Raw genomic sequence first — 13,464 nt, forward strand, 5'->3', positions numbered from 1 at the left:
GACAAGTGCAGTCGCAGCTGGGGGAAATTGACGGAGACGCACAAAAGGAGGACATTTCGTTCATGAGGCGCGCCAGGTTGGAGCCGCCGACAATTCCTCGTGCCTTGTCGCTTCCCTGCTATAAGAAAGGGAGGAGGACATTATGAACGCAGACCAGCCCGATGTCGTGGCGCGTTACCTATACGATCAAGCAGAGGGGTATTGATCTCAGGTAATTTGTCCGTGCGCTTACTGTTGAGGGAGACATTCGCTACCATTATGCACGGCTGATTTTGATCACGTTTCTCACATGAGGCCCTTTGTTGAAGATTTATTTCTCTATTTTCTTTTGGGATGCTTTATTCAGTTACCTTCTCCATATTTCGGATCATTTGATGGCTACTTTTGGCGTAATTTTGCATTCGAAAATTCTGGCCTCTGTCTTGTGTTCGCTCTGTTTTTAAATTCACGTTTTTATTATTTGGGGACAAAATTTTGCATGATTCGGTATTTGACATAAAGGCAATCACATGTGGCGGGTATAAATGCATAAGACCTTCTAGTAGGCTCTTGTGCATTTTGAATCGATGAACTAAGGTGTCCCAAACTCGTTAAAGAAAGTTCTTGAAATAGGGTGTCTTTTTTTTTTTCTTTTTTTCCCATACAGCCAGTAAACACAAATTAGTTATCGGCACACTTGCTTTTCAACTATCACAACCTTCACTAGCGACGTTACTGCAGCTTGGCATCCATGTGGGGCCGACAGTTGTATGTTTCTCCACGCGCAAGATAAAAATAAAACAAGCACATATATTATCAAAGAAAGCACTCTTTCTTCCCCCGCTGCCTTTCCTGCCTGAATGAAACGGAACAAAGCTACGAATGTACCAAAAATCGTCCTTTTTCGGGCAGACTTTCTCCGACCAAAATTTATGCAGAGAGAGACAATGATCGCCACTCGCCGTTGCTAACAGTGAGAATGCGTGGAATACTTTTCAATCTCGGATGCAGGTTGTCGCCTTCCACATTCCTCCCTTTGTGCACGTCTTTTTCCCGCCACCGTAATGCAAAGGATATACCTCCGCGCTGAAGCGGCCCCGCGGTGGAGCACAATCGGCCTAGAGTAGAGGCCAAGACCTGTAATGGGACGAAGCTGAAGAGGAAACAAAATGAAATAAATAAGCTCGTCGCCAGTTTATCCCGAGGCGTGGGCGACCGCGCGAATGAGGTCTGTTTCTTCTTTTCTGGCAACCCTTCCGACGTCTGACGCACTTAGGCGAATGCTCACTTGCAAATAGGAACTTTTGGTTTTCAACGCTCTCTCGGATTTCCAACTCTCACACATACGCGTGTGCAAGAAGAATAGAGGAGAAGTAGGGTTAGAGAGTAAGCGAAAAGAAAGCATGAAAAGGTAAAAATAGTGCGTACAAAGCGCCCCAACCGGAAGAAAACGCTCTTCCAGCTCCCTTCTAATGGCAACTTTTGCCATTTTTCTACGACGTGTAACGGGACGACTCAGTGTTTAAAAGGCAAGTGAAAAATGGGAGGGGGAAGCAAACACAGGTGAGGAGTACGATTGTGTAGAATGCCGCTGTTAGTGGGACGTGTTGAGTTAGAGACACTACAATGCCATAAAAAAGGCTGGCAGAAAGGAGAACGATTAGCGAAACAAATTCTTCCAAAAGACGTTGCACGAGAGAAATAACAAGGCGGTAACTTCTTTCTTTTTTTTTTTTCCTCTGTTTCTTTCCAAATAGGTTCAGCTGAATAGAGAATAAAAAAGTTGTGAGCGGGCTTCAATAAACGAAATATTAATCAGACTTGCCAAATCAGATGGCCATTTCTGAGTGTTTTGCCGATTACGGGGAATATATAGAGGCAAGTTTCACACTATCACTTTAGAATTTCTTAAAAGGAGAGCACTTTACCGCTATTGTTATTCACCCACATAAATAAAATTAGTTAGGGTTTAGCTCTGGTAACCCTAGCTGAATATCGAAAGCAACGGCGAAAGCTTCCTTTGCCTGCTACATTATTTCCCTATCACGCCCTATCAATGTAAGGTGCTACATTATTGGGGAGGCTTAAGCTCACCCTTTAAGGGCATGACGTGAGAACGTAAGCTACACGCCCACCTATAAAGTCCCGTTACAACCAAGCCGTATGGACGTGCCTGCGTGTCGTAGGGGTAACGCGAATGCAAACGGTTCTGGCAGGCTGATTCTGATATCTCTTTCCCATATAAAAGGAGCGACCTGAGTTGGCAGCTCCTGGCCGTGGCATAAGGGTAACGTGCATTCAAATGTCATGGCAGGCTGATGGAGCAGGGGGATATACTGGCCACGTACCACGTGTCGAGTGGTTAGAGCTGACGTAGTATTGCTTTCGCAATAAGAAAGGTCCTATTGGTTTGCCTATCGTCTACACTTTTTGCGCATAATCTACGCCTTCTTGTCACCTTCGCATCAAAGGTGAATGTGCTGTAGTCTGCTCTACATCCTCATTCTATTCATGGTCCTGATGGTGTAAGGTGTTAGCTGAGAATTCAGTTTTTGCGGTGCGCACTGCCAAAGCAATTTTTTTTTATTAGGGCGACGCAATCCATAATTTCATATAATAAATAGAAGCAAGAGGAGAATTCAGCCGCAATAATAAGGATAATAATTTCTTTATTGACTGCAGCATTTCATTAACGCTTTTAAGCTAAATATTGAGGACACTGCGAGGACAGGATATACGATTACTGCATCTATCTGAAAAATTGCATGAGTAGTTCTTGAAGAAGGTATATAATTACTACAAAAGTCCTTGAAGTTGAACAGTAACGGAATCTTGAACGGTGATATGTGCAGTGCCTATGGTAACTGGTAGCAGTGATTTTCGACGACGAAGACACGTCTTCAGACATCTATCTTAACAGCTGCTTGTTATACATGAGCGTTTAATCTGGTAAAATTGTGACCGCTACGTGTGAGTAGCCAGAATTACAGTTCTCGCTTTTGTTGGGTGCTGAACAAATGCTTAATAAAGAAAAGAGGAGTACAAGGAAGGTGCGCCAGGGCTCTGGAAATGCAATATCTGCGTTTGTGTGACTTCCTGTGCTCTCTAGCGGATTACTTATCTTAAATCGGCAATTGTAATCACTGAATAGATATTTTCTCACAGATAAATTTATATGCTATGAAAGGCGAAGTGATTTATCGTCCGAGAGGCCGCTGCTGATTGTATGAAGTATTTCTAGTTAAAGGGGACGTCTGGCGTCACATGTGCAGTGATTGGTTCCTAGGCATGGCGATGACCTATAAGTGTGTATGCGACCATGTGGCACAGTAGCCTACCCCGTTATCTTCCGTCCCTATGCTTCTGCTGGCCGCTATACATTGATTAATCATTGGACAGTGCTCTTTAAACTTCCTCAGCAGCGTTATTTCACTAGAGCATACTCCTCGTTCTAATGCGATTGCTATGGCTGAAGATATCTGACACCCTGCTGCCCAAATTTAGTAGACAGTCTTAGTGGCGTCAGTATTCCTTGCTAAACTACAGAGATTTGCACTAAACCACGATAAACGTCTAGAAAAGGTTCTTCCAAATTTGGCGCATAATATATACCATACTTATCTTTACATGAAAAGTAAACGGTGTAAAAGCTTAAGGCGCGCTGTTGTGAGGTCACCGGACTGACTTCGACCACTGCGTTTCCCAAGGACTTAGAGTAAAAGGAGAGGTAGAAGGTGGGTACACATTGTCAAAGAGAACCAAACAAGGGCCGAGAGGAGGCCTCAGTTAAGGAGCAAGGGCCGAGAGGAGGCCTCAGTTAAGGAGCCAACGTTTCTACAAGGAGACTGGTCTTAGTCTTGGCAGCGTGTCCATCACTAAGGTTCACTCATGTCTCACGGCGCCTTTGAATTTCACCTTCGTCTAAATCATGTGTGTGAATAAAACCTGCGACCTCGTGGACCGTAGGAAACACGACACGGGCACTGAACAACGTGATGGACTGTATTCCTTGCTTTATTACAGAAACAGAACAACGCGTGTCCGTGGTCCAAAGCATCTGGATGTCTGTGACCTCTTGTTTGTAGATCAGTTGAGCTCGGTTTATTCTAGGTCCCAGGACATCTATAGGCGAAAATACGCTAGAGACCTTCGCGGAGATTTCATTCTTCTGATCTGGCCAGAGGGGGTCCGTGACAGTAATCTTGTATTTGGAGCATTGCCGCTCTTCGCTTGACAGAAAAACATTCTCTCACGCTTCCTGTACTGTTTGTTCTTTTTTTCTTTCATTTAGAAGGTACACACATATATACGGATAGTGGACTTCGCGTTACGATTTCTGGAACGAGATTTCGCAGCGCAGCATACACACAGAAATAAATCGCGTACGGAACACAGTCGCAGATAATATTTCTAGCCCCAGCGAGCGTTGTCAGCTCAGCCCCAACGAGAGCACTTTAGCCGATATCCTCACTGAAAGCTGTCTCAGACGCGGAGGAGGAGGCAGCAGCGGAAGCGTGAGAACACGACAACCGGAGACGCGAGTGTCCCCGGCTCTGACGCGTCAATCAGATATGGTATATAGTGCCGCCTCCTCCGCTCTTTTGCGACGCGGGGGCGATGGTGGCTTAGGAAACGCCGACTGGCCGTAATCCCGGCGATCGCGGCGGCTCGCGCGGTCCACTCGCGCCTTTTCTCGCGAGATCTGTCTAATCCCCCGGGATTTATCGCCGCTCGTACGTCGATTCTGCGTGGTCCTTTGCGTGGAAGGCCATTTCCACGCATGCCGTTTGCGCGCCGCAAGCTAGTGGCCTGCGAAAAGCTATGTGCCCGACCATACTCGGTTCGAAAAGTTATCACGAAACATGCAAACGAACAAACATTGTGGACGTATACTTCGGCTTTTCTGGTGACGTGGGCTGTGATGGAGCTTGAAAAACAGTCCTGAAATGGCTGAGATATTTCCCGCTAGATCAAACTAGAAAGTAATGATAAAAACGAATGCCGCTGGGCTATCTCGGGTTGCGTCAGGTGGCAAGGTCTGAGATGTGCGACGGAGCGCAAAAGATCCAAGGGAGTTCACCAGCAATCTCGTGTCAATTCGTTAGAGTGGTCGTGGGTTATAAAGAATCCTTCCTGGATTTTGTCTTCCTTGTGCCGCTGCCTCTTGTGACGTCAGCGCTGACGACGCGAATAAATTTGGTGTCGGCTTGCAACGGTAATAGCAAAACGGATAATAAGTGCGACTCCGTGGCCAGCCTTAACTTAAAAACGCTTGCCTTCGTCTTTATCTCATATTTCATGCTTGACCTGCCTGTGCAAGTAATTAGTGATTCGCAGTGGTAATTTAATCGCGTTCTTAATACAGTCCTGAGATTATAAGATCAACTCTTGCGTGGGACCATGAGAAATTTATCTGTTTATGTCTAGATATTTTACCTCATTTATTTTGACCTTGACGTTAAAGGTAACTTGCATGACGGTCGCTTAGAAGCACTAATTGCTTTATTATGGATCACTTTGTGGTATCAGCTATGTTTCACCATATATATTGGGGTGGGAAATACTTTTAAGCATTCCGGGTCTTCTCTCAGTGGAAGGTCGACCATCTACTATTAGCAAAATACCGCTTAAGCGTTGACCAAGTGTTTTTGTCACATAACCTTTGATGATAGCCGCGGTGAGAGAACCAAGGTGGTCAGCCAGTGTTGCGCAAGGCATGGGTGATTTTATTTTCGGTAGCGATTATATAAAGTCGACGAAATGAAATACGTTAACAACTGAGCGCGGTGGCACAAGCGAAAAAGCTTCATGCGGTCGAAATTATTCTGATCGAAGCAGTTTGCTGTAGCTTATCTCAGCAACCGGTGGAAGTTTTCCCGATACAAGATATGTTATTTCATATCCCGTTGTTTTTAGGAACAATAGAGCGAGCCGAAAAATATAAACCAATAAAGCGTATATTTATCTGTCATGAAGACTTTTTCAGCCCATTAACTATAATAGTATTAGGATGAGGAAAGGAACGGGCTACTAACAAATTTATGCTTGATTCAGTGAAATTTTTAACACTGAGATAATACTTGTAATTATGCTGCCATGCCAGCAAGTATTTTGTACAGCCAATGCATGGCCTGAGGGAATACAACGAATATTTGGTCTTGCGAAAAAGCGTAAAAGGTTGTGTAGGAATGCGCGTATGATGGATTGATGATGATGGATTTCCAGATGACACGGATGCTCACTGCGAAAGATTACGCGCGATGTGTTTGAGTGGTGTGAGCACGAAGAACGTGTGAGAACGTGATATGTGAGTGAATCGAACTTTTCTTCCTTATTGCACACCTCTGCGCACCACTCGCTTGCCCTGGTCTGCCTCATTGTTTTTTCATTACATTTTGAATGCAGTGTTCTTGTGTCGAGCCGCTTGGTTTTTAATGTTTACTTTTTCAATTTAGCGTTTTTTTTTTACGCGAGCATTTCAAAAGACAGGAGACGAATGCTATTTTGATTGAAAATTAATTTGTAAACAAAAATGTTTTCTCGTATTATCTTGATGGTAGATAATCATACAATTTTAAGGGTAGGGTTTGATAACGTGGCTAGTATAGTGGCTTTGGTTGAACATTGTATATATTTTTACACTTAGAGAGTACACGCATGGCTATAATAAACAAACTGGAAATAATTAATTATGTACCAGAATTCGAGAAGATTGAAGCCGCAATGTTTTAATAAGTATAATCGATGAATAAGCAGTCAGAAATGTTTGGAGTTGTGATATTCACTTCAATGCAAGGTTAAGCTAGACACCTTTCTTGCTATTCGAGGACCCTGAAAGACAAATGCCTTTGATGCGTGTCACGCTTCGTAATCATTTATAAATAGTGAGAAGGAAGCAAGAGGCCGCCTCTACCATAGACACCTGCCAATACGCGAAGCACAAATCCAGGTCGCAAAAGATTTCTGTGCCTTGCAAGCAGTTTAGGGAATCTTCGATTCGTGGGTGAGGGTACACATGGCGACGAGTAATTTTGTTGAGGCGGGAATAATCCACAAAAAAACGTGTATTAGGTCACCATTCTTAACTAGGACCACGGGAGACGACTGTGTACTAAAGGATTCTCTGATTACTCTGCATTGCAGCATGTCGTCGACTTGTTCGGCAATAACACAGAGCACAGTCGGGTACACACGATACGGCCGCTGATGGAGAAGTTAGTGAGCGCCAGTATCGATGAGGTGGGAAGCGGTCATTGTGCGGCCCAATGAAAATTGTGGGGTGTCGAACGAGGAGTGGAATTCATTTAAAAGGGCATGAAGATGCTCGCGGTGGTGCGGCTCTAGACCGCTGTCCACAGAATGGCCAAAAAGGTCCCGCTGCAGCGAATCGGAAGCCAAGCGAGAGGGTGCGAGTACAGGTGACGGGCGTAGCTGGGCGCAGTGGGGTCGGCTCTGTCATTGGGGCAGTCCGCGTTTGGTTGCGAAGTTCCAGGGCGACAAGGGTACTGGGAACGTCGGATGTACCTCCACCAAATGAAAAGAGCATTTAATGAGTACTTCGGACACAGCATGTTAGAATTACCGGCCGCAAGGCACAACTTTAGCGCGAGAGATGGGCGCCGGAGACAAACGTTGGAGATAGCGATGCTATGGCGCTCAGTCTCCTTTGTCTTCATTACACTAACATAAGTTCATCAGGAGACAGTAAGTTTCTTAAAACGCAGACTTGATCATGCTCCCAAACATGCAAAGTCACTGGCATACAAACCAGTCGTCAGGTCAAACTAGAATTTACATTCCCTTTTTCCCTCACCAAGCTTATCTCGTTAGTGCCCTCGAATCTCTTCCAAATCGCGCTTCTCGTTTTATTCATTCATTATACTCCTATAGCATCAGCAGTTCCGCCTTAAAAGCAGCATCAGTTTTATTGTCGTTATCGATCCACCATCGTGTTGTCAGCCTATCTCTATTCCACAATTTTGTAGCGAAAGCTACACTGCGGTAGGTTTTCAAGACCTCGGGTGGCCGTAGCTACGTCGTGAAGAGGCGTGGCTACCAGAAGAAGAAGGCGAAGGAGAAAAAGAACAACAAGAAGACAACGAAGAAGAATATTAAGACGAAGAAGAAAAAGAAGGCGAAGAAGACAAAGAAAAAGAAGAAGGCTCGCTATCCGCAGCTAATGATTTCGCTCCTCATTCTGCTCAGCAGCGTTGAACTGTTCTCATTTTTTTTTCGCAGCCCCATGCGCATCGCTCCTTATATTCTTCCTCCTGCGCGCATATCTCATCCTACCAGCTATCAGCTACAAATTGCCCGTCCACGTTCAAAGGCCATCACGTTCTCAAATTCCTTTCTACCTCGTACAGCCGAAGACTGGAACGGCCTTCCGAACGACCTTGCTACTATCATTTGTTCACATCAATTCGTTGAAAATGTAAAGCTTTCCTATTATTGGGAATATATAGTTTTCAATTTTGACACCTTTTATGTAACATCCATTACTGGGTAATTTAAGTAATATAATGAAATGAAGTGAAGCCATGCACTCGGTCTAGTTACTCGTTTAGGAGAGTTAATAAAGTTACAAGAAAAGTTTCAGGGCGCGAACAGCTGGCGCCAGATCTGTTTTAACGATGCCTACAACTCGTGAGTTAACGCTTTTTAGGAGGTAGCCACCTGTACTTTGTCATAAAGATTTACAGCAAGATAGATATACTGAAGGATGAGCCTCGCTATTCTCTGCAACCATCAGTTGGTTTTAATGGGGCTAGGAATTTTTTTTTTAACATTTCGTTTGGCTCACAGATCTGGTAGTATGCCTATTCTGAAAGCGTTGTCACCATATTAGGATCCTTATAAAATAGATATACCTTTCAAATTCAACTCACATTAAAACCAATTTTTAACTGCAATCTTCTTGCACGCGCCATGACATCATTCTCTAAACATTATTCTAAAGTATGTAGTACATTTTAATAATAATGTTCATTTCGCCTCGACATTTTATGCAGTAGGTGCAAATAATTTCTCAACTACGTCCGCCGTGCACGTCCCAGTGGTGACACATTACCTTTCAATTCATCAGCATCGTCTTGTCCCATCAGATTATTCAACAACATGTCACAACATCGTGTTTCTTTACCATCTAGATTCATTCATTCCATCACAAGCTGTTAACATAGTTTAGGGAAGCAGTCGCTTAATACGTCTTCGTTCATGTATTGTGTAGCGAAAGCTACACTGCGCTAAGATTTCAAGCCGGCGGCGTGGCACCGTATGCCGGCCGTAGAAGAAGGAGAAGGACAAAAAAAAAAAGAAGAAGAAGAGGAAGAAGAAAAAGGAGAAGGAGGACAAAAAGAAGAATAAAAAGAGGAAGAAGAAAAAGGAGAAGGAAATATAAAGAAGAAGAAGGAGAAGAAAAAGAAGAAGAATCAGAAAAAAAAAAAAAGACGACGGAAAAGAAGAAGGCAGGTAACTCCTTATAATTTGAACCTTAGCGTATCCAAGGGGCCGTAGGTGTCGCTACACCATTAGCCTTTACCGTAGTTAAACCACAGCTAATTCTTTTTTCGTTTTTCGTTTGCTGTACAAGTTAAGCGCTATTTTGATGTTAATCTGTATTCTTAAGAATCTGCTCTATTCAGTATTAAGCTCACCACGTGCTGAATTGTGATATATCAATACGTATTCGTTCGCGCAGAGATAACACATAACATTTGCGTTTCAATGTATCGTTTCGCTTTAAGTTGCGTTTCATAATTATGTTTCCTTTCCTGGTGGTTTGGTTTACACTCGTACGCATAAACATAAGTTCAAATTATATTCTGTATAGCGTTCTCGCTTTTTCGGGGCAATTTATTCACACATGCATTTTTAACAACTTCCTTGAAAATTTTTCTATGGGCCTCTTCGGTATTTGAATATAATGTTACAATAATTAACAATGTTAATATTAACTACCGATGGGAGGAAAAGATGCCCACCAATGCTCGGCATCAAACGAGAGATATATATTGACCTGAAGCAAGTATCCGTCCAACAGCTGTGTGAGTACCTTGAAGGCCAACTGAAACGAAATTTTCTTTTGGCTGCAGTGTGATCGGTGAGTCCTAAGACTAATCCAGACCAAGTTGTAAACTCCGTAGGAAGTTATTTTTGCAGTTACAAGTGTTTCAATGCTGTGTAGAAGACATCGCGTGCCCCTGGCGGAGTGTCGCGGTGTCCGGCAGTTTACCGAAGGTGACATAAACGGTCGAGAAAATTCCCCCATCGGGGCCCATTGCATGTGAAGGGTCTGCGGACGGTGTGCAGTGAAGGGTTTGGGATTGAAGCATGGCTTGGTGGTACTAGGTTATTTGCAATGCTAAGATTTTTCAGTTTTCCGCTGCGATTACCATGCCTAAACAGTGTGCATCAGAAGCCCGAACGCGTGCGACGTGCAAGAAATGCGCGCGTCACATGTTTTTCAGAAGTACGGAAAACATTTGGTCCATGTTGATGGTTGTCTTTCGTTCGCAGTCCGTCCTGTAAGTTCATTCGATTGAAGCTCACGCCTTTATAACATCTTAATAAAACCCCTGCCCACTCCGTGTGCTATCTGCAGGAGGCATAAAGCCGCAAGAATGCTACAACTACACCGCCAGGGGGCCTAATTGAGCCCGTTTCTACGTCACTTCTGGCTCTTGGTAATGGCCGCCCTTTTTCCAGTCTGATTTCGAATGCTACTTACGAATGCTACTTTTCGCTTTTATTAGTCTCTCTTGACGTACTACTAGAAAACCCTCCTTCTACAAAGCGAAAACTTTCGTTGTAGTTGGCATCTATGGCTCGTCCAGGATTAAATGACGAATACATTGGAATTTCAGTGGTAAGCATATTGACGAGGGAATAACAAAAATAATAAAGAAAGATTGGTGCTGACATAAATGGTACTGCTGCGAAAATATTTGGAGCGAGAAGACGCGATATATCTAAGGACTATAGAAATCGCCCTCAGTTGACGGTGAACATCCTGCACATAAAGATGAATGTCTCCTCTATATCATCTCACCTTGCTTTTTGGGCTGCTTTAATATGTCGGATTTCCATCGTGATGTAGCCACTAGCCTACTGTGAGACTCCGTTTTGTTACTGATAACGGAACTGCATATAAACGCGCACCTTCTACTTCGCTCAGAAAAAAAAAAAAAGAAGTACGAAATCATGACTTAATATTCAGCCGTCGATTTTCAGCGCGCAACATGTCATAGAATACTAGTAAGAAAATGAAAAAAATGTAAGCAAACAGACTTAGTGTTCAAACGCGTTCATGAAGTGGTAGTCATATGTGTAGACTCATTTTGAAAGAAATAATCAGGATACTATTACAGTTCATTATCTCATCTTCATGTTTGGCAAACAGGGCAGGAGGCTTCCCTTGAGACGAGGCACACAACATGGTTCGTATTATTAGACGACGTCCTGCTATATAAATGTAGATCCTCCATAAGCTACAACAATGGGATAATATGGAAATTACTTCACGTATATGTTTGAGTTCTGAGCGGCTAGCGTGTGTGTTTATCGCCATTTTTTGCGTGTAACGAGGACATATTTGCGCCAGAAGCCATGAGAATGTTTTTCACGCGTGACGAGGTCTGTGCATAAGGTTATAGGCTATCTGGAGTTAGGTCTAGTCGATGACACGACGTGATTGGGGGCGAAATAAACGCAAGAAAAATAATTAAGCTGTGTTGCGTTCGCAATTCAGATGAGGGATTATTTTCGTTCAGATTTTTTTTGTCACCAACCAATACTAAGCCCGCATGAGATAGCTAAAAGGCGCGAAGGAAACATATCTTCAGCGGCATAATTCACTCTCGGATTAAAAAACATGAAACAAGTAAGAACAGATCCACTCTATCTCCGACGTGAAAACGAATTACGTCATGAGAAGGTCAGCGTACTTCTATTTGTCACGAAATGATTTCAAAATGAAGCTGTCGCCGGAGCCTCGGTTCTAACAAGATTACCACGAATGGGAAGAGAAACAAATTATACCAATGCCTTCATCCATTGTTACGAGGTAGTATTTTGTTCTTCTTTTCAATCGGCTTACCCGACGAACGCAACAGCGTCTTCGGCTCGAATCACGACGCTTTGCTGAACTTAATAATTCTAGATTTGAAAAATGATTTGCCTTGCCTCATTGTACTGCCAGTTTTGTAGTGAAGATGTTGCTTGTAGGGAACTTTGTACATAATATTTTGGTTTATTTAATCCCAGCCTTTTACCCCTATGAATCTGGCACGTGAAGTATGAACAAATACCAGAAGTATTTCTTTTCATTAAATGAACACAAATCGTCTGTGGCATGCTCTCCGCAACCTGAACTGAATTACAATTTCTCGTGCTTGCGGGTGTTTTTCCCATGAAAGATTTCTTTTCATTAGTTGGGCAGGAAACGCCTACAAACCTTTCGTTGTTTTGCTCCGCTTATGCTCTGCAATATTTACTTTTAGGCATTTCAGTTTGCAGCGGACAGCAGAGAAGGTTGACGACTGGGTGAGTTGGTAATGGTTCATCTTAAAACGAGCCAAAAGATACAACTCGCTGTGTTGTGTCTTTTGGCTGGTTTTAAGATGGATTACAGAGAACTTGGTCTTCTGTTTGTCGCCTCGTTTGTTCGTGGAATTCTATTCGGAGCGGGCAACTGTTCGGTGCTCCAAATTGTTCGATGTAGACACCTGTTTTGGGAAGTCTGAACCCACGCTTAAATGCAAGCACACCCAACAGCACACGATAGCGTGAGTCTGACGACGTTGAAGTACATATTGCAGTGTCGCTGCAATGCGGCCTTAAATCGCAAATATTCAGCAACCAAGAAATTTACATTGACTGAGATCATTTTTGCTCGTCCTTACCAGTCGCAGTATTATAACCTCAATTAAGAAATATGTGCAATAGAATACTGAACTCGTTTAACCGAAAAGCGTCGTCTTAGCTACGAATTGCGAAAGATAATCGAGAAACGTGTCGAAAAATAAACACAATGCGATAAAATAAATTTGTCGTCATCGGGGTTGAAACCTAGGCCGTCTGCAGGACAGGCGGTCAGCAACGCCACAAAGTATCGGTAATACCAAGCGTGTTAGAGGGGCGGCTTGTGAGCCCGTCGCGGAGCGTATGACTATTTCTATGTAGATTTGGGATGTCTACTTACGTTGCAGCAATAAAAGTTTTAATCATTTCAATAATTAAAAAAAAAAAACATCATAATATACCACGGATGGTAAACTGGATGATAATTGCCCTGTCGCATCTACTGGTAAGGTGAAGCATACGCGTCCTTTAATTTTTTTTTGTCCTGCAATAGTATAACGGCTAATTGCTGATAATAACCTGGTTACTCCTGTTGTTCACCTTCCTGCATAAGGTGATGGGAATATTGATATTCCAGACGTCAGGAGCTGCATTGCTTCTCGCACTTATGGGCATTTTATTGTT

General features: G+C 43.3%; 1 protein-coding gene across 1 annotated transcript in view; it reads right to left on the minus strand.

The window, feature by feature from the left end:
* The window catches only part of LOC146193960 (cell adhesion molecule Dscam1-like), a 570,478-nt gene that overhangs the window by 529,870 nt on the left and 27,144 nt on the right, over positions 1 to 13,464 (minus strand). The window lies entirely within an intron of this gene.

Source organism: Amblyomma maculatum, chromosome 4, assembly GCF_055883805.1.
Source record: "Amblyomma maculatum isolate TAMU_Amacu chromosome 4, ASM5588380v1, whole genome shotgun sequence".
In the NCBI taxonomy this organism is placed as follows: Eukaryota; Metazoa; Arthropoda; class Arachnida; order Ixodida; family Ixodidae; genus Amblyomma; species Amblyomma maculatum.